At 41.8% G+C, this 23577-nt stretch overlaps 1 long non-coding RNA gene across 1 annotated transcript in view; it reads left to right on the top strand.

Moving 5' to 3' along the window:
• LOC123788516 (uncharacterized) overlaps window positions 1-23577 on the top strand; it is a 476833-nt gene that overhangs the window by 219638 nt on the left and 233618 nt on the right. Inside the window, exon 4 of the long non-coding RNA XR_015726851.1 lies at window positions 153-257. This is a non-coding gene — a long non-coding RNA (uncharacterized LOC123788516). The remainder of the gene's footprint in view (window positions 1-152; window positions 258-23577) is intronic.

The raw sequence follows: 23577 nt of genomic DNA, 5'->3' as shown, positions 1-23577 counted from the left end.
GCTCAGATGTTCTGACCCACTCGGTGGGTGAGGGAGGGTCCTGGACTTAGGGGAATGAAGCAGAAAAGCACATCACTCCTCACAGACCTTGAAGACATGTTTCACAGCAAGTTGGTTAACTAAGTACCGTTCCTGTTCATCCCATTTTCCAGCTGAGGAAACAAACTCAGAGAAGCGAAGGAACTTGCTTAAGGCCATCCAGCTAGAAGCCAGGTGTGTCTGGTCCAACCTGCACTCCACTGCCTCTCTGCTCCACAGTAAGTCATCTGAAGCATCCGTTCCTCCTGACTGTGGTCACTGCCACAGTCTTGAGCCTTCCTCGGCCATGACCTGCCACATGGCTCACCTCACTCCCCAACCAGAATTGGCTGAGCCATCCCTGAAATTGTGTGATGTGCTGGTCACTGAACGCTGGACGGTTCAACTGCTCTGTGGCCAAACAGCCAAACAAATGATGTAAATTTCCTCTTCTCTTGTTCCGGATTTCTCCATTTCCTGTTTGTTCAAGGTATCGAGGTCCTATCATGCGAAGCACATGGAAACATTCGAATTTTGTAAATCCCTGTTATGAATGAGGGAATGAGTCTCAAAGGTTAAAGGCCTTTAAAGGCGCTGGGCCTTCTGGGGTCTGTGGTGCAAAGGGGACTCCTTAGCTCCTGTCACCCCAGCCATCAGACTCCTGGACAGAGACCTCTCCAGTGATCTCGGCCACCCATGCTGCTCTTTCTGTGTGACCCAGAACAGAGCCCAGAATGAGGTTGTATTGATTTCATAGGAAGCCAGCCCTGCATTTTTCTTTCACTCTGGGTTTGCTGGCTCCTTCCTGAGAGATGGCTGAAGGCCATCGTTTTTGTGTGGAGGATTAATTAGAATAAATTCCTTTGACTCAGGCTGCCAATAAAACCTGCGGTCCTCAGCTCTGGATTTATGATGCTGAGCAGGAAACCATGGGTCCCCCAACAGGCCCCAGGAAAGTTGTGGTGACAGGCATCTTGACTCCCAGGCGGTTAACTGTGGCAAATGGGAATGAATAGAATGCATGAGGCTATTCGGGGTGTGGGGTAGGGAACCAGGGCCACCGTGATTCAGCAAATGAGAAGAGAATCTCATTTCCTATGAACGATGTGGCTGAGAAATTGAAAGGGACATTTGTGAACTTTGGAGGCCGAGATGATTGTGGGCAAATTAATAGCTAGATATCTGAGATGTTTGTTCTTATGCAGATAATTGAGTTCTGAAGAGAGAGGTCACTGGTCCTTCAACTTCCCCACCGTCTCAGAGACCAAATTATGATACAGTTCTAGCTCTTATCCACCAGATGACCTCTCAATTTAATTCAATTCAACAAACATTTATTAGCACCTGCTGTGGTGGTGAGAGGGATAGGGTGTAAGGGGTACACAGGAGCAGAAGGCACGTTCCATTCTCTTAAGGACTTCATCACGCACAAGGCAGACATTTTAAAAAATTGACTTTATGTTTCAGAGCAGTTTTAGGTTCACAGTAAAATTGGAGGGAGGTACAGAGATTTCCCATGTATCTCCTGCCCCCACACATGGCACAGTCTTCCTGACTATCAACTTCCCCCACCAGAGTGGGACATATGTTAGAGTTGATAAAGCTACATTGACCAACACATCATCATCACCCAAAGTCCATAATTCACATTAAGGCTCATGCTTGGTGTTGTACATCCTCTGTGTTTGGACAAATGTGTAATGACATGTGTCCATTATTATGGTAACCTTAAAAATAGTTTCATTGTCCTAAGAATCCTCTGTGCTCTGCCAATTCATCCCTCCCCTGTAACTCTTGGCAACTCTCATCTATATGGTCTCCACAGCTTTGACTTTTCCAGAGTGTCGTGTAGTTGAAATCATGTAGTATATAACCCTTTATACTGGCTTCTTTCACTTAGCAATATGCATTCAAGGTTCATCCGTATATTTTCATGGCTTCATATCTCATTTCTTTAGTACAGAGTAATAGTCCATTGTCTGGCTGTATTACAGTTTATTTATCCATTCACCTACTGAGGGACATCTTGGTTGCTTCCAAGTTTTGACAATTATAAATAAAGCTGCTGTAAACATGAGTGTGCATATTTTTGTGTGGACATAACTTTTCAGCTCCTTTGGGTAAATACCAAGGAGTGTGATGCTTGATTATATGATAAGAGTATGTTAGTTTTGTAAGAAATCAGGGGATGGACACTTTCACACATAGAGTACGGAATATAATACTCATGGGGGATGGGCAAAGTGTAGAAAGATTTAGACTGAGAGGTACATGAGGGAAGTTTTCATGATGCGTGGCATTTGAGTACAGCCTTAAAGGGGTCCAGTGGAGGAATCATCAGATAGAGCGGGTGCATAGGACTTTTTAGACTCTTTCCTTGGGCACTGTGGTGACTGGAGTGTAGCTGTACGTAGCAAAGGTAAGGCTCAAAGTGTATGCTGGGGCCAAGTCATGGAAGGATGGGAGAGCAGGCTGGGGAGTTGGGACTTGATGTCGTAAGTCATGGGAGCTATTGCAAGTCTCTGATGAGGAGAAAGTCGTGATCAGAACCGTGATCCAGGAAGCATAGTCCTGCATCCTGTGCAGACAGGATCAGAGCAGCAAAAGAAGGGAAGAAAGATGCCAGTGAAGAGGTTTTCATAGTAGGAGAAAAGACGATGTGATGGGGGAGGCAGTTCAGTGAGAAGACTGCTCAAATTTCAATTTTCTCATCAGTGAAATGGGCTTTATTATTATCATCTCTGGGGTTTGAAGACCGTAGGCTTAGGGGGTACAGGACAGGATGCATCAGATAAGTGTTAGATTTGCAGCAGACACAGTCGTTCTTTCTCAATCTTCTTCCTCCTCTGGCTGTTTCTTTCCCTAGGGAGTTTGTGGCTCTAAGTAAAATGTCTGGGACTCAGGGTACATGGCTGAGTGATCAGTTTGCAAAAGAAGACACGTGCTACTTTTCTTCATCAGTAACTGGGCGAGGAGTTACAGGAGAGCTAGGTGGTGTGGGGACAGAAAGGGGACATGTGGGCAGAGGACCAAGAGGCTCTGCCTCTGACCGTTAGGTGACTATGGATAAGTCATCCTCCTTCCTGACCATCTGTGCCAGTTTGTCATTTAGGGATAACTTCCTGGCCTCAGGAGACTTCTAAAAGAATGAAAAGAGATCATGTTCTTTTTTTAAGCATCTAAAATGTTAAAAAATTCAAGGGGTTGCTTTTGGGAGGTGATGTGCTGGAGCCAGTTAAGAGCACTGGCTTTGGAGCCAGACGGCCTGGGTTAGAGTCTTGCATCTGTTATTTACCAGCTTTGTGACGGTTATCTAACTTCTCTGTTCCTTCTTTTTCTCCTGAGACACATGGGCATAGTAATAGTCATTATCTGATAGGTCTGTTGTAAGGTGGCCTGAAATAATGTACAGAGTGGCTGGCACACTGCAGGTGCTGAATGCACATTGGCAATGATGGTAATGATGCCATCACTGACGCATGCACGGTTAATGATGGGCTCCCTGAATCCCCCTCGTGGACTTTGGCATCAGACAAGCCTAGCAAAACTAGGCTGCTCCCCCTTCCTCCTTTTAGCTTCTGCCCATGTTCACATTTAAGCTTGGAGTCTCATTGTATCACCAAACGTCACAGCAGTTTAGCCAAGAAGGACTTTTGGAGACATCTAGTCCAATACTTCATGTGTTCCTTGAACTACTATCCAGAAGTAATCTTACCTCCGTGTTAAAGGGAATGCCCTATTCTCTAGGCAGCCCAACCCATGTGTAGATACCTTTGATGGTTGGAGCCCAAGGGTATTAACTAATACCTTCGTGTGTGTGTGTGTGTGTGCGCGCGCGTGCGCTAAGCACACCGAAATAATTACTTCAGGGCTGTTTCTTTGGTATTTGCACTAATACAGGAGGAGGGTCCTTACTAAAGTGTTGACTGTTGAGGGGAAAACAGTGATAGAAAAAATAGTAAGATAAATATTCAAGATTTGGAAATGCAGACGAAGAAGTGAAATCCATTGAGAATAGCTACATCCAACTACGTCTTCTTTTTTTCCTCCCTCCTTAGCTGAGGGAACCTCCAAATTCAATGAGAAGGAGTGGGCTTCATGCAACAGGAAGGATCTGGACCACACCACCAGGAACTTCCTGCCTGGGAAGCAATCAGAGGAAGTCGAGGCTTCTCTTGGTCACTCACGTGTCTTCTTTCCGTGTGCCAGGCTCTCTCTGGTCTGAAGACAGAAGTGAATTGGAGGAAACTAGGAGGTGCTTTTATCCCAGGAATTTACTAATTGCAGGAAGGGAAGGGAGGAAGAAGTAAGGGAAGGGTCTGTTACATTCCACTCTGCTAAGGAGAGGTTCAACAGAGAGGTCGGCATCTTGCAATGACTTGTGCCCTATCTTGCTAGTGAGAGGGGCTTGGCTGCGTTGGGTCTCCCCCACCGGGGAGACCTCTGACTGGCTTCCAGATTGACCTGGTTAGCACCAATATCATCTACTGTTGGTTGTGAGAACTCTTTGGTAATAAAAATAATAACAATACAGTAAAAATCCTGGCTATCTAACATGCCTCAGGAAATGAAGCAATTCGGATAGTGGAATTTTCCATAAAGCTGAGAATTTTTCCATTTAGGTAGAGACTCTTATTATTATTATTTTTTAGATGGATTAAATCAACATAACCTAACATTTCTCATTTACTTGGAGACAACAAGTGAATGATAGTTGTTCTATGCCATTAATATAGTAGTTCCCTAAGGGGTTAATGAACGACACTGTTTGCCCTCATACCGAAAGCTGAAACCTTTGTGATTATTGAGTTCTGCCTGCTTTTTACTTTTCTGACCTTCCTTGCTTCAAGATATCTTTGCCTCTCATTTTCTTGCTGATATCCATGCATCTGACTCTAGTGGTCTCCTTTTTTCTTTCCATTTCTCTCTCTCTCATCTCCATTTACAGATCATGAACTGCTGTAAATGTTACATATCTTTGTCCAGTAATTGGTACCAGACCATTCAAAATAGAAGCTCCATATTTATATTTAAACAAATTTATTTCTTTAGGAAACAAGTGTTGAGCATCTATTCTGTGGCAGGCAACACGGTGAGTGCTTGGGGTACAATGATGAAGAGCACAGGTGAACTGCCTTTCTTATTTTCACCATCTGGCAGTTCACTTCGAAAGGATGCATTGCCTCAACCCTTCCTACAAGTCCCCTCTTCTCTTTGTTCTAGCCTAGTGGTTCTCTCACTTGAGCGTGCCCATAAGCCCCGGGAGGACTTGTTAAGTGCACGTGGCTGGGCTCCACACCCAGAGTCTCTGATGCTTGCATGAGACCCAGGGATGCTCATCTCTGACAAGTTCCCACGGGATGCTGGCGTTGCTGGTCTAGGGACCACACCTGAAACCCCACATGAGCCACAGGACCGTTACTCTGCTCCTCAACTGCCTGTCTTGCTTCTCTTTCCAGGTGTTTGCCTCTGCTGCCCCCTCTGTCTTGTCCAGGCCTGGCTGCCTCATTTCATCACCTCCTCAGAGAGGACTTCCCTGAGCCTCTTAGTTAATATTGCCCTCCTCTTCCCAGGCACTCAATGTCACATTCTTTGGTTTTGTTCCTTTCTTGACTTCTGTCACTCTCCAAAATTATCTGTGTATGGTTGTCTCGAGGGTGACTGTGATTGATGAAGAGATATTAACAGATCCAGGCAAAGGACACACGTTTCTTTAGTGTAATTAAAAGAACTAAGCATTTCAGTGCACGAAGCCAGTTCCACAAAGCAGGGGACAGAGGGGCACTTTTTCATTGGAAGTTCCAGCCCTTCAAGTCCCTGTGGCTGGTATGTCAGCCAATCGAGGTGAGGATCCCCTCTGTCTCCTGAGAGCTCCCACTCATCCATTCTCAGGTTTTTCTACCCTCTAGACCCCTGTTTACTGATCTGCAGACGCAGAGCGTTTCCTGCAAGGTCAGTTTCCCAGGTGGAACATCTAGGCAGGATGGAATTTCAGGCCTCCTGCATCTATTCCTGTGGTATATATGTATTTGTACTACAAATATCGCTTGGTCTACAAATATATATAATTTGGCCTACAATTATATATATGTGTATATACTGTGTATATATATGTGTGTATATATTATTATATATGTGTATATATACATATACACACACACACACACACACATATATATTTTACTGTCTTATCTGTCTTATTTATTTGTCTCTCTCACTAGTATATATGCAGCAGGAGAGCCAGAGCACTAGCTTTCTCCTTTATCAGTGTTTTGTCGGCACCCAGAGCAGAGCCTGGCAGAGAAGGGACATTTACTCTCTGTAAGCCCCCTCCTGCTTCCCTCACCTAATAGGGAACTAAGTGTGCGCCTCTTGAATGTAATGTCATTTTTCAGGGACCTGAACAGACGCATTCCCAGAGAAAGCCTCTTGAGTTGCCCTGCAGCTCGTTTCAGGGAGTGCCACAGAAGGAGAAAGGCAAATAGGAGAGGGATGGCCCCCTCCCTCTGTATCTTAATGTAGCGAGAGCGCTCTCAGGCAAGAAGCCGTCTGTTCACGTTCCGCTGTCTTTTCTCTTCCTCTCATTTCCCCTGCTCTCGCGTGTCGCCTGACTTCAGAGCTATAATAACAAACCTATTACTGCAATAAGACGCCAGAAGGGGAAAATGAGACGAAGTTACAGAGGAAGCAAGCGACGCAGCACCAACCCAGAGCCCAGCCCTAGAGCCTGCAGGCTGTTGAATAAGGGATGTCGGTTTAATTGCAGCTTTCCCCCCTCGGTGTGTAGATGTGTCTGTTCTTTTCCTCTCTGCGTTCTCCATAAAGTTCACAAATTATTTTGCCATAAAATGCTAACAGTGTCTATAAAGATGAAGTATACTTCTAGAGTTGCTGTTGTTTGAGCTTCTCCCTCTGCACCTCCCATCCCCGGCTCCTTATTTTAGCTGTCTCTCCAGCCAGATGAGAAGCTCGTGGAAGACAGGAACCACATCTTGCCGTAGGTTACCTGATGATGCTGTTTTCCTTTTAGAAGCATGCACAAGGGTGGCATATTATAAGCATCTGCAAATTCTCATGGAAGCAAGTTCTCCATTTCTTTTCCTAGCCCTTTCTCCTCCCTTTGCTGATTGCCTCAACTGAGAAAAGTAAAAAGCGATCCTGACTTTCCTTCCTAGCTTTTCCCAAGGGGGGCTGACAGGTAAGTGCCTAGATTGTAGTGACTCATTCATTTATCCAAATGTATTTATTGAGAACCCTGCTGGTGTTGGGCTCTGTGCCAGGCATGGGGAAGATAATGGTGATCAAGACAGACTTGGTCCTTATTCTCTTGGAGCTTATATTCTAGTAGGGGAAGTAGACAGAAGCAAGTTAGCTAATAAGTAATTAAAATTTGAGAAACAAACTGAGGGCCTCAGAGGGGAGAGGGGTGGGGGAATGGGATAGACCGGTGATGGGTAGTAAGGAGGGCACGTATAGCATGGTGCACTGGGTGTTATACGCAACTAATGAATCATCGAACTTTACATCAGAAACCGGGGATGTACTGTATGGTGACTAACATAATATAATAAAAAATCATTAAAAAAAAAATAAAATAAAAAAATTTGATAAAAGCTATGACTTAAAAACACGGTGATTAAGACAGTGCATAATGAGAGAGTTGACCTCCTTTTCGTGGGCCAGTCAGGGATGGACCCTCTGAGAGTTCCTCTGGGAACTAGAAACCGAGAAGCAGCCAGCTGTGTTGAAGAATGAATGATAGGACAGGCACATGCAAATGTCCGGAGGTGAGCAATGTGCTGTTGGAGGAAGTAAAAGGAGCTCAGTGTGGGAGAGATAGGAAATGGCATGAATCCAAGCTAGAGGGGCAGACAAGGGCTAGATCATGAGTTGTATGTTCATTTCGTTTAAATCCAGTATCCTGCTCTGTTTCCCTTTTTGTCATTTAGATCCTAAAGAAGTAATACTTTAATTCTCAAACTTTGGTATGCATCAGATTCTCCCAGGGAGCTTGTAAAAGTGAAACATTTGCACATAGTAATTAGGGCTCTTTCTGTTACAAGTAATAGAAATCCAACTCAAACCAACTTAAGCAAAAACAGAACAACAGTTAATGGCTCTCATACTTGGGAATCAGGGCTGGGGTGGCTTTAGGCATGGCTGGATCTAGCAGTTAAAATATTAAAGCTTCCTCTAGCTTGGCTTCATTTTCAGTAATGCTTTCTTGACTTGGTGGTAAAAATAGGTATGGGAATTCCAGGCTTATATTATTGATACAAGATATTGATCAGAGGTATTGATCCAGAGGAAAGAGTGCCACATTCTCTCTTTACATTTCATATCAAGCCCTAAAATGAACTCTGATTAGCCTTACCTGGATCAAGTGCCCACAATAGAGGTTCATAGGGAAGGGGTGCATAAGTTGGCTACCTGAGTGGCAGAGAAAACAGAGTCACGAGTGATAGCATCACCAGAATCACTTGGGGGTAGGAAAGGGAGTTTCCATAAACAATAAATGTAGAACCAGGGGCAGCAGATATTCACTCCAGAAGGCCTGGGCAGGACAGGATTCTGACTTCCCAACACTAACCCCGGTTGGTGCTTTGAAACAGACAATGCTTTGGAAAACACTGCTGGAGATCTCTTTGCAGATTGAGAAACTGAGACCATAGAGAATGGGGAATCATAACAATGACAGATACAGATGGTATGAAAATTAAGTCTTACAAGAGTCTTGTAGTCACTGTCCTCGTCTCTAGGTCTCCTTTCTTAACTTTTAGTATTGTCATACATGATACAGTTTTCTCCCCTTACTTATATGAACATAAACCAACTTGCTTATTTTTAGGAAGGGAAGAAGATTTATTTGAAGGATGTGATTTGTCAAATTTCTCAGGAAGTTCTACTGGAGTTTTAATTAGAATTGTACAGAGTTAATAGATAAATATAGGAAAATCAAGATAACCACAAATGTAAATTATTGCATCTGTGAACATGAATCTATTTTTTCAGGTCTTCCTTGATGCTATTATTGTATTTTAAAATAATGCTATTGCACATCTTTCCTTTATAGTTCCTAGCTATTTTATTATTTTTGTTACTGTTATGAATAAATTTCTGTTTTCTGTTGGTAATGCTGGTGCAGGTATGTGCTGTACCATTTTATACATTTATCTTAAATCTGGCAATCTTACGAAATTCCACTATTAGTTCTATTCATTCGTTTCTTGATGCTGTGGCTATTTTATGTATAGATGATTCTATCACTGCTAACAATGACCGTTTTGTTTCTTTCCTCCTGATGCTAGGCTTTTATGTTTTTTGTCTGATTAAATTGGGCAGTTCCCAGTATTATTTTGAATGGTACGGGTAATAGATGAGATCCTAGTTTATCCTTGATTTGAAGAAGATTTCAAGGTAGTATATCTAAAAGGTTTTTATTACGTTGAATATTGGATGTAGATTTATGGAGTATAGTTTTTATCAAGTTAAAAAAGTTCTTCAACTCCCAGTTTTCTAGGAGTTTTCGTAATTAGTATAAAATTTTATAAGATGTTTTTTCTGTGACTATGGAGATAACAATGCAAATTTTCTTCTCTTGTCCTTGATTGTAGAGAATTGCATAGTTTTTTTCTCATGTTAAGCCATACTTTTTTGAATAAATCCTACTTGATTACAATAGATAGTTTGGGGAAGAAAAGCTAACATTTTATTCACAACTTTAATATATGTGTTTGAATGAATAGGCATATAATGTTCCTTTACTTGTGATGTACTTGTCTAGTTTTTTGGTACAGTTTGTATAAGCGTCATAAAAGTCGATGGGGAATCTTTCCCTGTTCTTTCCTTCCTCCGTCTCCCTCCCATCTCTCCATCCTTCCTCCGTCTCCCTCCCATCTCTCCATCCTTCCTCTGTCTCCCTCCCATCTCTCCATCCTTCCTCCCTCTCCCTCCCTCTCTTCCTTCCTCCCTTTCTTCAAAGCAATTTGTATCAGAGAAGGATCATTATCTTTTTCTTGAAAGTTTGTGAGGCACCTGGGTGGCTCAGTTGGTAAGCATCTTCCTTTGGCTCAGGTCATGATACCAGAGTCCTGGATCCAGCGGCACTGGGCTCCCCACTCAGCAGGGAGTCTGCTTCTCCCTCTGATCTTCCTCTCTCTGGTCCTCCCTGCTCTCATGCTCTCTCTTAAATAAATGAATAAAAATCTTTTAATAATAATAATGATAATGATAATAATAATAATAATGTTTGTTAGAACTCTTCTGTAGAATTATCTGAGCCCCAGGATTTTTTTTTTGGAGAGATAGAAGGACTTTCATTATCATCTTAATTTCTTTAATGGCTGATTAGATGATTTATTTCCTCTTTGTACCAATTTTGGTAATTATATTTTAGGAAATTTACATATTTAGATTTTCTTGTTTTTTCACATATAATTTTCAATTTTTAAATAAGTTCTTTATCTGTTAAGAATCTATGGTTTTAACATGTAAAAAAAAGAATCTATGGTTTTAAAAATTGGCGTGCTATCTTTTAATTTTTTTGAAATATAATTAACATAGTGTTATATTAGTTTCAGGTGTACAATATAATGAATCAGCAATTCTAAACATTCCTCACTGCTATCTTTTTTGTCCATCTTACTGCTCTTTTCAAAAACTCACTTTTTGGAGTTTTTCATTTTTGGAATTTTTAAAATTTCTTTATTCCTTGGTTTCTGTATCTGATACTCTTTTATTTTCTTGAGTTGAACACTTAGCTTGGTTTTTAATTTTTATTTTTTTCTGTTAATATTTAAAGCTATAATTTTTCCTTTTTGTACTGCTTTTTGCCATTATCTACAAATTTCAATATATGTTGATTTCATTGCTTTTTAATTATAGGTGTTTTGTCATTTCATTCATGAATTTTTCTTTAACCCCAGCATTATGGAGTAATAATATTTTGTTTTAGTTTGCAGATATGTGGCATTTTTAAGTTGTAATAAAAATTATTAATTTTATTCTGCTGTGATCAATCTGTTACAGATATTGGGCTATTTGGAGCCTTCCTTTGTGTCCCTGAGTGCTTGAAAAGCTTTGATGTTCTTTATTTGATGGGTGTAAAGTTTCATATATTCTACTAGGTCTAGCTTATTAATCATATCAAGAAAATCTTTGTCCTTATTTTCTGTTTATTTGATCCATCCGTTTTGATAGGGGTATGTAAAATCACTCATATTCTCCACTTAGTTCTGCATGATCCAACAATGACATGTAATGTCTACTTTCAAACTTAATTTTTTTAAAGCAGCAGAATCCTGTTGTCACAGAAACTCTTGTGCAGGAGCCCAGTTTAAAAATGGATAAATGCAGAGCTACCCTGGCTGGAGGGGCAACATCTTAGAGGCACGATAGCCCCTGTTTCTTTCCTTCCATGTTCTGTAGGAACTTCCCCCAAGACTCAGCAAGACTCCAGCACTGCAGTTTGCAGGGTTTCATTAGGGAAGAGAAGGGAGAGCCAGACTTGAAGTTAACCCCAGTGTGGTTTCTAATTAGTTTTGTCCTTAACCTCTGTTTTAGCACCATAACCTCTATACTACGTCAAGTGCTTTAATTCCATTGTCTCACTTACTCCTCACATCAGCCATAGAAGATGTGCTGATGTCAGCAGGTGACCCCTGTCCAGAGATCTCTGGCTCCCACTCATTTGGAATACTTAGCAAAAAAAGACATGAAAACTTCGTAGTTGAGACAATGGGGCTCAGGCTCAAATTCAGTACCTGCTACTTATTAGCTGTGTGTCCTTGGGAAAGCTACTTAGGCACTCTGAGGCTGAGACTCATTTTCCTCATCTTTAAGATGGTGACGAAATGGCACCTGGCACTGTGCCTGACCCAGGGTAAATGGCCGATAAGTATTAAGGTGTCTTTCCTTCAGAACCAGAGATTCTAGCTTGGGAGAGAAGCAACTCTCATGAGCCTTGTGGCTTACAGGCTAGATGTGTACGTTTCACAAGTTTCCCTTGGGAAAACTTGGGCCTTCGTGTGTGTGAATCTCCCTCAGCTCTGAGGCCCGGGTTTTCATGGGTGGGAGAAATGGCACAGAAGCTCAGAGGCCCTGGCGGCAGGTCCCTGTGTGGGTCTGCTCACAGCACACCCCTGCTCAGGTTCATTGCGCAGTCATGAGGAGACTTCGCTAATGAGCTGACCTTGTTAGAATTAATGGATGGTGGGGTAATGGGTCTGTGTGACTCATTAGATATAGGAATGGGATCCAGCTTTCCTACATTTAGTTTAATTGAAACTCTAAAACATTTATTACTTTGGGCACATGACAGAAGCTTTCGTTTTTAAATATCAAAGTGATCATTTCAGCAGTTTCCAAGGAGGAAATTGGGGTCAAAGGGAACAAGGCAAGAAGCGACGAGACTCTAGGGAGGCAGTTCTGGGCCAGAGAAAGGGAATTTGGAGGCTTGGGGTCTGTTTCGCTTGAGTTCTGGTGAGTGACTTGGACTGGTCTTCACCTCTTAAAGCCACAGTTTACTCCCCGTGTGATGGAGACGCTGGGAAGGCCATGTCTTCACCGCAGCCAACACGCTTCACAGTTGCTGAGAACTTGTTAGGTGCAGCCATTCTCGCTGCCTGTGTGGTGTACGTACTCTGCCTTCTGCCAATTTACCTAGAGAGGTTTAATCACCTGCCTGGGGTCACCCCAGGAGTAAGAGTGCAGTCCGGACTTGAACCGGGTTGGTCTTATTCTCGAACCTTTGCTCCTCCCCCATCTCCTCTGATGCTTCTTCCTGCCTCAATGTTCTATGAGTTCTGTGGGCAGAGGGCTCTTCTGGGACCCCTGTTTTAGGAAACTATCACCTGCTTACTCCCTAAAAGTATATACACCTTGGAACTTATTGAACCCTTTTGAGATTTAGGTGTAGGAAGAAGGTATTAGCTAACACTTGGTTAGAATTTCTTCCAGGCTTCTCCACACCCCTGTGATTTTTTGACCACAGTTGAAAGTAGATGTGTATAATCTTGTATGCTTTCTACCTCCTAACTTAGGAACATGAGCATTTCCAAAAGTTATTAGAATTCCTCAGGATCATCGTTTTTAACTTCTGCAAAGTACTCAATCACATGGAGGCATCCTCATTTACCTAGTTAACCCCTTATTGTTGTACATTGGAATGATTTCCAATTTGTCACTATTCTAAATGAATATGCACATCTTGGGCATTAAGCATTTAAAAAAAATTTTAGATTGTTTCTTTAGGATTGACATCTATATTATAATTTTTTTCAGTTTAAATATAATGCAAAGATATTTTAGAAGGTTTAAAAAGCTAGGGAAAATTTTTTTATTTTAAAATTTTTACAAAAGATTTTATGTATTTGTGTGTGTGAGAGAGAGAACAAACAGCAGAGAAGAGGGGCAGAGGGAGAGGGAGAAGCAGACTCCCCGCTGAGCAGGGAGCCTGGCCCCAGGACCCTGGGATCATGACCTGAGCGAAAGGCAGGTGCTTAACCAACTGAGCCACCCTGGTGCCCCAAAAAGCTGGGGAAATTTAAGAGGGAAATAATAACTGTTATTAGTATTTGCTCATAGTTATACAGGGCTTTTTAGGTACCTGGAACTATTTTAAGCTCTTTACATGAATTAACTTATTCCCACAATAACCATAGGAGATACTTACATACATATTTTTGGTATTTCTTGATTACTTCTTAGAAAAAATATTGCTTAAAAGATATGAACATTTTGACACTCTTCAGACATGTTACCAAACTGCTCTTTGGAGAGGTGGTAGCTGTTTATCCTCAAGCCGGCAGGGGTCTGAGCATTCTCTTCTCTCTGTGTTTTCACCAGTACACTTTTTATCATTTTAAAAAGTGTTTGACTCCTAGGTGCTTTCTACTGCATCATTTCTACCTGCAAGGACCCTTGAAGCTGTCATCATTTCCAACTGGTAAAAGCTCAGCAGCTGCTGTGGAAGCTACTAAAATGTTTGCACTCTGCTGGTGTGGAACCTGGGAGCTGGGCTGTGGAAAGGCCAGGGTGCTGGGAGCCAATGCGTGTGCACCCGTCTCTGGTGTTGTGCTGGCCAAGGACTCAGAAATACAGGATCTCCCTGTGTCTGTTCTGGGGAAATCTCCAAAAAGCTCTAGGGGGTGAGAAACTCACAGGTAGAGAAAGAAAACAATGATACCAAAGGGGGCGCCTGGGTGGCTCAGTTGGTTAAGCGTCCGACTCTTGATTTTGGCTTAGGTCATGGTCTCAGGGTCATGAGATCGAGCCTCACATCGGGCTCCACGCTCAGTCTATTTCAGATTCTCTTTCTCCCTCCCCCCTCCTCTCTCTCTCCAAATAAATGAATCTTTAAAAAAAAGAAAAAGATGCTTCATTCCCCCTTCTGATTACCCCCCCTTTCTTTATCCCTTTCTTCCCCTACGGATCTTCCTAGTTCTTATGTTCCATAGATGAGAGAAATCGTATGATAATTGTCTTTCTCTGCTTGACTTATTTCACTTAGCATTATCTCCTCCAGTGCCGTCCATGTTGCAGCAAGTGTTAAGAATTCGTTCTTTCTGATAGCTGAGTAATATTCCATTGTATATATGGACCACAACTTCTTAATCCAGTCATCTGTCGAAGGGCATCTCAGTTCCTTCCATGCTTTGGCTATTGTGGACAATGCTGCTATGAACATTGGGGTGCATATGGCCCTTCTCTTCACTACGTCTGTATCTTTGGGGTAAATACCCAGCCTCAGAGGGGAGGGGGGTGGGGGAATGGGATAGACCAGTGATGGGTAGTAAGGAGGGCACGTATTGCATGGTGCACTGGGTGTTACACGCAACTAATGAATCATCGAACTTTACATCGGAAACCGGGGATGTACTGTATGGTCACTAACATAATATAATAAAAAAACATTAAAAAAATAAAATAGAATAAAATAAAAATAAAATAAAAAAATAAAAATAAAAATAAAAAAAAGAAAAAGATGATAACCAAAGGAATTTCACAGTTGAGATTCAAAGGAATTGTCTAGACGTTCAGCTTATTAGCAAATAGGAACTCCTGAGTTGGAACAACAAAGAAATTTCCTCTCTGGACCTCTAGAACTTGGCAGGGTGAAGATGGAGGAAAGAGGTGGTTTGAATGAGTCACGATCTATTAGGTCGGTGCCATGTCTGAAAGTCCTAATATCCATAAAGAAGCAGGCAGGATCCTGGAATCCTCGTAAGACCTATAAGGTGTTTTCTATACTTTGACCAAGGATCACAGATCTTTCTTTTTACCTCTCTTTCCCTTTCCTCCTCTCTCTTTGCTTCCTCCCTCTCTCCTTCCCTTCCCCCAGCTGTTAGTTTTTACACATTTTAAAAATAATACATATTTATTTTTCTGTGCCAAACAATTCAGAGATGCAGGAAGGAAACATTTATAATCTCCCTCTATCCTCGTTTAATCCCACCCTCCCCAGATAACTGATTTTTACAGTTTGGTATTTTCCGCACTTTTAAAAATGCTTCTATAAGTATAAAAATCTCTTCCTCTTTTTCTTTTTTTTTTAAATAAAGGAATAAACCCAAACTCTATATATTATTTGCTTTTCTGACTTAAAGATATATCAGGAAAAATGCTCTAGGTCAGGAAATCTAAGTCTAACACAAATAATAATAGTCTTATAATATTCCATTGTATGGATATACCACAAATTTATTTGTCCAACCCCCTATTGAAAGACAAATACTTTTTAGGTTTGTTTTCTTTTTCTGTCTCTCCTGCTTTCCTTCCTTCCCTCCCTCTCCTGTTCCTATACCAACTGAACTGTAATAAATATCCTCATTCATAATTCCCTTCATACAGATGCTTTTATCTTTGTAGAGCAGAGTTCCCCCAAAATGAGATTACTAGGACAGTGGAAATACAAATTTTAATTTTCAGTCTCCTCTTTTGCCTCTTTTAATTGCTTAGTTTTTGTTGAGCACTTTCACCTACATAATTTATCTGGACACTCACGACACCTTTGTGCAGTAGGAAAGGTGAAGGGCTGTACCTCCATTTTGCAGGTGAGCCTCAGTAGATTGAGCGACTTGTTCAGGGTCACAGCCAGCAAATGGCTGAGCTTATTCTTAAAGTTCTTGTGCCCTTGGGACTTGTGCTTGACCCATTAAATGTTTTCCTCTGCTTCTCTCATGCCAGCCAGCCAGCCAGTCTGTCTATATCTATCTATCTATCTATCTATCTATCTATCTATCTATCTATCTATCTATCGTCTGCTATCTCTCTCTCCATCTATCTGTCATCTGTCTATTTTTCTATCATCTACCTCCCTATCTACCTATTTTTTAAAATTCCCTAGGAAGAGAAAGTGAGGATCCACCACAAAAATGGCCACACTTACTTAACGAAGAAGATGATGATGGTGGTACTCGTGCTTAATGAAACATTTGCCAGAGAAAAGAGAGAAGAGGCTTCCTCACAGTTTGGTGTTGGGTTGTTAAAGTAGTTTTTAAGTTTTAAGACTTTTCAGTGGCCCTGTTGCTGTTAAGGTGGTCCCTGAATCTGGTCCTCTTAGCTTGAATGCTCAGCAGAATTAGGAGACAGAGGGTAGTCTCGGGTCTCCTTCCATCTCCTGTTTGGGGGCCCCTCTTCCTCTTGGTGCATTGCTAGTGTCTAATTCCTCACATTCGGGAGGCTGTTGATGGAGGCCTGGTCTCATCTGAAGGGCTGCAGCCTTCTGGAGATGCTCAGTTTCCAAGCGAGGGGTAATATGAGGCCCTCAGGGGAAACAAGCCTGGGTTCAACCCTGAGAAAAAGGGTGGAAAGTGAGCATGCCTCCATCCTCACAGATGTTCCTTTTCCCCCTAGATGTGGCCTGGCTTCCTTCCCCGCCTTCACACACCATTTGTGCCTTGGAACCCCTCCCCTTTCCGTCTATCAAAATCAGCCCTCAGAAGGGCATCTTTTCTTAGTCTTTATACCTGAGTATGATTGCCAGGCTGTGGTCCCCTCTCTGATGGATTTGCATTTTAAGATGTGTATCTCTTTGGGAAAACAGTCATTGTTAAAGGAAGAATCAACAAATAGATGAGGAAAGGATTTGAGGAGCAGGGGGCCTTTTTAGTGTTCCTGAAATAATTATTAGGATGGCTAATATTTACTGAGTGCTTAACTAGTGCCAGGCAACAATCCCCACATCCCCATGAGGTAGATAATATCCCCATTTTGCCAATGAGACAGCCAAGCCACACCACAGTTATGTGACCAGCTAAAAGCCATATACAACATTTTACCAATCCTGGTAAGTAATTAATGGTGTGCTAATTGTAAGATGCACCATTATTTTATTTATACTAAGAAAAAATGCTACCCATTGAACCAAGACACGTAGCTGACTTTAAGAAATGATAAATGTGAAAAAAATACATTTTAGAATCAATGGCTGTGCGTGACAGAGCTGGGATTTGAACCCAAGTAGATCTGCAGTGCTTACAGCTTATGACATAACGTAGAGTCTGTCTTGGCTACCAATGTTTTGAAAGGGTTGTAGATCTCATGGAGAAAAGTGTTCTGTGAACCAAGTAAAGTGAGAAAGTCTTCATTAAACAGAATATAATAGATTTTCCTACTGGCCTTTTTTTTTTTTTTTAACTGCAGGACTTCTGTTTATTTATTTATTTATTTGAGAGAGAGAGAGAGAAAGTGAGCACAAGTTGGGGGGGGGGGCGGATAAAGGGAGAGGGCAGGGAGCCTGTTGCGGGGCTTGATCCCAGGACCCTGAGATCATGACCTGAGCCGAAGGCAGACGCTCACCGACTGAACCACCCACGTGCCCCATATTGCAGGACTTCTTTAAGCCTTCAATATCCACATGCATTCTGTACCTCCAAGGAGGGAGACAGAATATGCATCATCTCCCGAACGTTTTCTGGTGGTGGAATATTTTATGGAACTTGTTCTTTGGAACACTTTTCTGAATGCTCAGTAGTAGGTCATTTCTCTAATCTTGCAACAAATGTGTACTGAAGGTCAGATTTCATTTTAGTTAATGACTCCAGTCTTTGGGGGGAATTACTGTGTATTAAGCACAATTGGTCTATGAAGACAAGTTTGAAATTAAACCTACAACTTCAGGCAGTTTTTTTTCCTGTGCCTGTCTTTCATTCAGTATTAATTTTTAAGAAGTGCATGTATTTAATACCTAGAATAGTGTTTCTCAATGCATACTTTATGGCAATGAACTCCAAATTTTTTTTAATAAAGCATGGCTACAGAAAAAAAGCCTTTTTTAAAAATAAAGGTCATCAAACTACTTTACTTTTATTGGAGTGTAGTTGACATACAATATTATTAGTTTCAGATGTACAGCATAGTGATTTGACAATTCTATATATTACTCTGTGCTCATCACAGTTAAGTGCAGTTACCATCTGTCACCATACAAAATTGTTGCAGTATTATTGACTTTATTCCTTATGCTGTGCATTATACCCATGACTTTATTTTATAACTGGAAGTTTGTACCTTTTGATCCCCTTCATCTGTTTCACCCATTTCCCCAACTCCCCTCCCCTCCAGCAACCACCGGACTGTTCTCTGTATCTGTAATTCTGTTTCTGTTTTTTTGTTTGTTTGTTCATTTGTTTTGTTTTTAAGCTTTCACATATAAGTGAAATTATATGGTATTTGTCTTTCTCTGTCTTACTTATTTCACTTAGTATAATACCCTCTGGAGCTGTCCATGTTGTCATGAGTGACAAGATTACATTCTTTTTTATGGTTAAGTAATATTCCTGTGTGTGTGTGTGTGTGTGTGTGTGTGTGTGTGTGTGTACACGTTACATCTTTTTTTCAAACTTATTTTATTTAAATTCAGTTATTTAACATATAGTGTATCATTAGCTTCAGATGTAGAGTTCAGTTATTCATTAGTTGAATATAACACCCAGTGCTCATTACATCACGTGCCCTCCTTAATGCCCATCACCCAGTTACCCCATCCCCCACCCACTTCCTCTCCAGCAACCCTCAGTTTGTTTCCTAGAGTTAAGAGTCTCTTACGGTTTGTCTCTCTCCCTCTGATTTCATCTTATTTTATTTTTCCCTCCCTTCCCCTGTGATCCTCTGTTTTGTTTCTTAAATTCCACAATTGAATGTAACCATATGATAATTGTCTTTCTCTGATTGACGTATTTCACTTAGCATAATACCCTCCATTTCCATCTGTATCATTGTAAATGGTATGATTTCATCCTTTTTGATGGCTGAGTAATATTCCATGTATATATGAACTGCATCGTCTTTATCCATTCATCTGTTGATGGACATCTGGGCTCTTAGGTATTTACCCAAAGGATACAAACATTGTGATCCGAAGGGGCACCTGCACCCCAGTATTCATAGCAGCAATGTCCATGATATCCAAACTATGGAAAGAGCCCAGATGTCCATTGACAGATGAATGGATAAAGATGTGTTATATATAGACACAGTACATCTTTATCCATCCATCTATCAATGATTGGACACTTAGGTTGCTTCCGTATCTTGGCTTTTTTTTTTTTAAAGATTTTATTTATTCATTTGAGAGAGAGAGACAGCCAGCGAGAGAGGAAACACAAGCAGGGGGAGTGGGAGAGGAAGAAGCAGGATCCCAGTGGAGGAGCCTGATGTGGGGCTCGATCCCAGAATGCCGGGATCACGCCCTGAGCCAAAGGCAGACGCTTAACGACTGGGCCACCCAGGCGCCCCTGTATCTTGGCTTTTGTAAATAATGCTGCAGTGAACATAGGGGAGTATATATCTTTTCAAATTAGTATTTTCATTTTCTTTGGATAAATACTGAGAAGGGAAACTTCTGGATCCTATGATAGTTCTATTTTTAATTTTTTGAGGAACCTTCATACCGTTTTCCATAGTGGCCTCCCAAATTTGCATTCCCACTAGCAGGGCACAAAAGCTCCTTTTTCTCAGTCTTGCTAACACTTGCTATGTTTTGTCTCTTTGATACTAGCCATTCTGACAGTTGTGAGGTGCTAGCTCATTGTGGTTTTGATTTGTATTTCCCTGATGATGAGTGGTGTTGAGCATCTTTTCATGTGTCTGTTGGCCATCTGGATGTCTTCTTTGGAGAAATGTCTATTCAGATCCTCTGCCCATTTAAATTGGATGGTTTGTTTTATTTGATATTGAATTGTGGGAGTTCTTTATATAGTTTGGATATTAACCCCTTATTGGATACGATCCAATAATTTCACTACTGCGTATTTACCCTAAGAAAACAAAACCACTAATTCGAAAAGATACATGCACCCCTGTGTTTATTGCAGCATTATTTATAATTATTTATGTAAAATTATTATTACAGTTATTTACAGTAGCCAAGATGGAAGCAACTCATGTGTCCATTGATAGACAAATGGGTAAGGAAGATAGGGTACACACAGACACACACACACACACACACACACACACACAGAGACACACACAATGGCATATTATGCAGCCATAAAAAAAAGATCAAGATTGTGCCATTTGTGACACTATAGATGGACCTAGAGGGTATTATGCTAAGTGAAGTTAAGTCAGCCTAGGAAAAAAAAAACTTTTAAATCCGACAACATAGTTACCCTGGGACTGAATGTACAAATGAATGTGAAGGTACATTTTGCATAATGAGAGGCACCAGTTTCCAGTGTTTGATTTTTTTGAAAAATTGTTTTGCAGAAACCTTTGGTATAGGTTACAGTTGCTTTTAACAGTCCACCTGACTAATGATGCTTAAGTAGTAAAGACATTTGGTTGCCTAACTTCCTAAGATTAAGATAAGACATTCGGAGGTAGTTGGTCCAGGACTAATGTGGGGGGCTCAAATATGTCACAAGCGATCCAGACTTTTCTTTTTTTGCCCTGCCGTCCTTCTCCCTACAGCGTTGTCTTGGTACCTCTTGGATGTAGGGTGAGTATTGCAGTCTCAGGCATCACTTCTCTGTCCAGAGCAGAACAAAGGGGATGGGATAGCACAAACCATACAGGTTTTTTTTTTATTATTATTAAGAAAGCAAAATGTTCCTGGAAGTCCCAGAAGCCTTCTCCTAACATCTTACTGGCCAAACTGCTGAGATCCGCAGCCGCACTTGGCTGCAGGGGACTTGGAGATCAGGGTTATCATGATTAGTTTCAGCCAGCTGTTCTCTAAGAGAGATCTTCACACCGGCAGCAGCCCCATCACCTAGGAACCTGCTGGACATGCAAATTCTTGGGCCCCATCCTAGACCTACTGAATCAGAAACCCTTGGAGTCAGGCTCGTGATCTGTGTTTTAATGAGCTTTCTGGGTGATTCTGATATGCTCAATTTTGAGAACTACTGGCCCAGACCAGTGATTTGTTGTCTGGAACTGGGCTTCTTATTGTCCTGAATAGAACTGATGTTCCATCTGTAACACAAAAGTAAGGGCTGGATATTGGGCAGGCATCCAAGTGTCTAACACAGCCATATTAGCCTTTGGCTATAATATATGTTGCAAACAGGAATTGTTACCATTAATGAAAAAGACTTGCATCAGAAGTCAGCATCCTTAGGCTTGAGAGCTGACACTTATTATCTATTTGCCATGTGATTTTGGGCAATCGCTGAGCCTCTCTTATTCTGCTTCCTTTAAGGAGAGCTATCCTTGCAGGGCTCCTCTAAGAACCACCCAATACAATATGTATGGGTGGACTCTGAAAACCCTACGGCTTCGTATGGTGTCTGTTCCCATGTGTGGGTGCATCACTGTCCCTCTGCTCCTTAAGCTTCTGTTCTGCTGCCCCACCCTGACAGACAGTCCCTGAGCAGTCCTAATAGAGGTCCTGCAGGCAGGAGCACACTGGACTTCATCACAAAGTCCAGGTCTCACACTTGCTTGAGGTAGGGGGTAATGTCTTGGGCAGCGATCAAGAAGGGGAGGGAAATTTTCTGTAATGTGCCAGGGTGAGTCTGTGGGGTTTTTTTGTTGCTGTTGCTGTGGTTGTTTTTCTCTTGGCTTCTTACATGAGTTCCTTGAATTTAACAACCTGGGGGCTTTCAGAATGGCTTGCCAGATAGCTCGCAGCCAAACGATGACAATCAAGAAGTTTGAGATGGGATACTGATGGTAGACATGGGTAGGTAATTCTCTCCTCCCTTCCAGCTCCCTGGCACTTTTGTGGTAAGAGGAGGCGGAGTGGGATTTCTTTAGGATGTGCTAAGCATTCAAATGGCAAGAAGCTGTTTCTCCCAGTCTTCATGCATATAACATCATCCACTGTACTGTAATCTCAAGCATGTTTACAAGCTTTGGAAGGATTATAACCATAAAGACCAACTGAGCATAGCTCTCCATGATTCAGTCAGTTCACCGGCAAGGATTTGTGTAGTGCCTGAGAGGGGAATATGAAGGAATCTAGGCCAAAAGGGGCACAGATGATGATTATTTTGGTACGTTGGCTGGTTGCTGATGAATCAATGGTCGCCTTCCCACTGGTTGTAAAGACCCATCCTTGCCTAACAACCATGGGTGGTAGGAAGTGGAGGAGAGGATGGCAGAGCTCTGAGCACCGGGGACTCTCCCCTATAGAAAGCCTTTGAAATACAACATGCCAATTTGAGACAAGGATTGCCTTGTCAGGCTGAGATGGGAGGTTGTTCTAGGAAGGAAGGTTGGTAAGTCCAATTCTCATAGCAGGAAGAAGCCCTTCATATGAAGCACTAAGTTATGATATCAAGAGGAAGCCCAAAATTGTGGAGCAAGGGCCACAATCATGAATTTTTGTAAGACTCTGAAATTCTTACAAATTTTGTTAACTCCTGAATATATCCACATAGCAACTAGCAGTTACCCTTAGGGAGAAAGGCTTCTGGGCTCTTTTTTCCTTCTCACTAGGAAAAGCTAGAGAAATAGCAAGGAATTAAGGAGAGGGTGAATTGGGGAGATGGTGGTAATTACTGATAGAGAACCATCTGGGAAAGCCTGGAGGAGTGCATGGGGGACCTGGTTTGTAGTGAAGAAGGATCCTTGAGTTTGAGCTGTAGAAAATCCTGGGAGGAGTCAGTGTCCCTTTCTTTTCTTGATGACTGCAACAGGCTAGGGATTGGAGATTTGTCTCATGCCATTCGCCAATGGTTGGGCCAACAATTCATGTATTCAATGACTATTTCATATTTTTAGGGTACCTACAAGTGCTGAGTGCCATATGTAGTGCTGGTGAGTAATGTGAAAAAACATGCAAAATTTTCTGCATCCTGGAGCTTATGTACTAATAAGGAAGACATACGAAAATTAAACAAATAAGTATAACTTATCAGAAGTGATGTGAAAGAACTAGAGTGGTGAGTGAGAGGGTTGCTGGTGAGGCCATGTTGAACAGGGTAATCACTGAGGTCCTTTTGAAGACGGTCATTTGAGCTGAGATTTGAAGGATGAAAATGAGCGAAACACATAGGAGTTATCAGGAGAATATTTCTGGTGGGAGAACACCCAACACAAAGGCCTGAAGGTGGGAGAGAGATTGGCAGGTTCAAGGAATGAAAAGGTAGCTGGGGGAGAGGAGTT

This window comes from Ursus americanus, chromosome 15 (genome assembly GCF_024610735.1).
Source record: "Ursus americanus isolate L20-20 chromosome 15, mUrsAme1.1.p, whole genome shotgun sequence".
Lineage (NCBI taxonomy): Eukaryota > Metazoa > Chordata > Mammalia > Carnivora > Ursidae > Ursus > Ursus americanus.
This window is presented reverse-complemented; position numbering and strand designations above follow the sequence as displayed.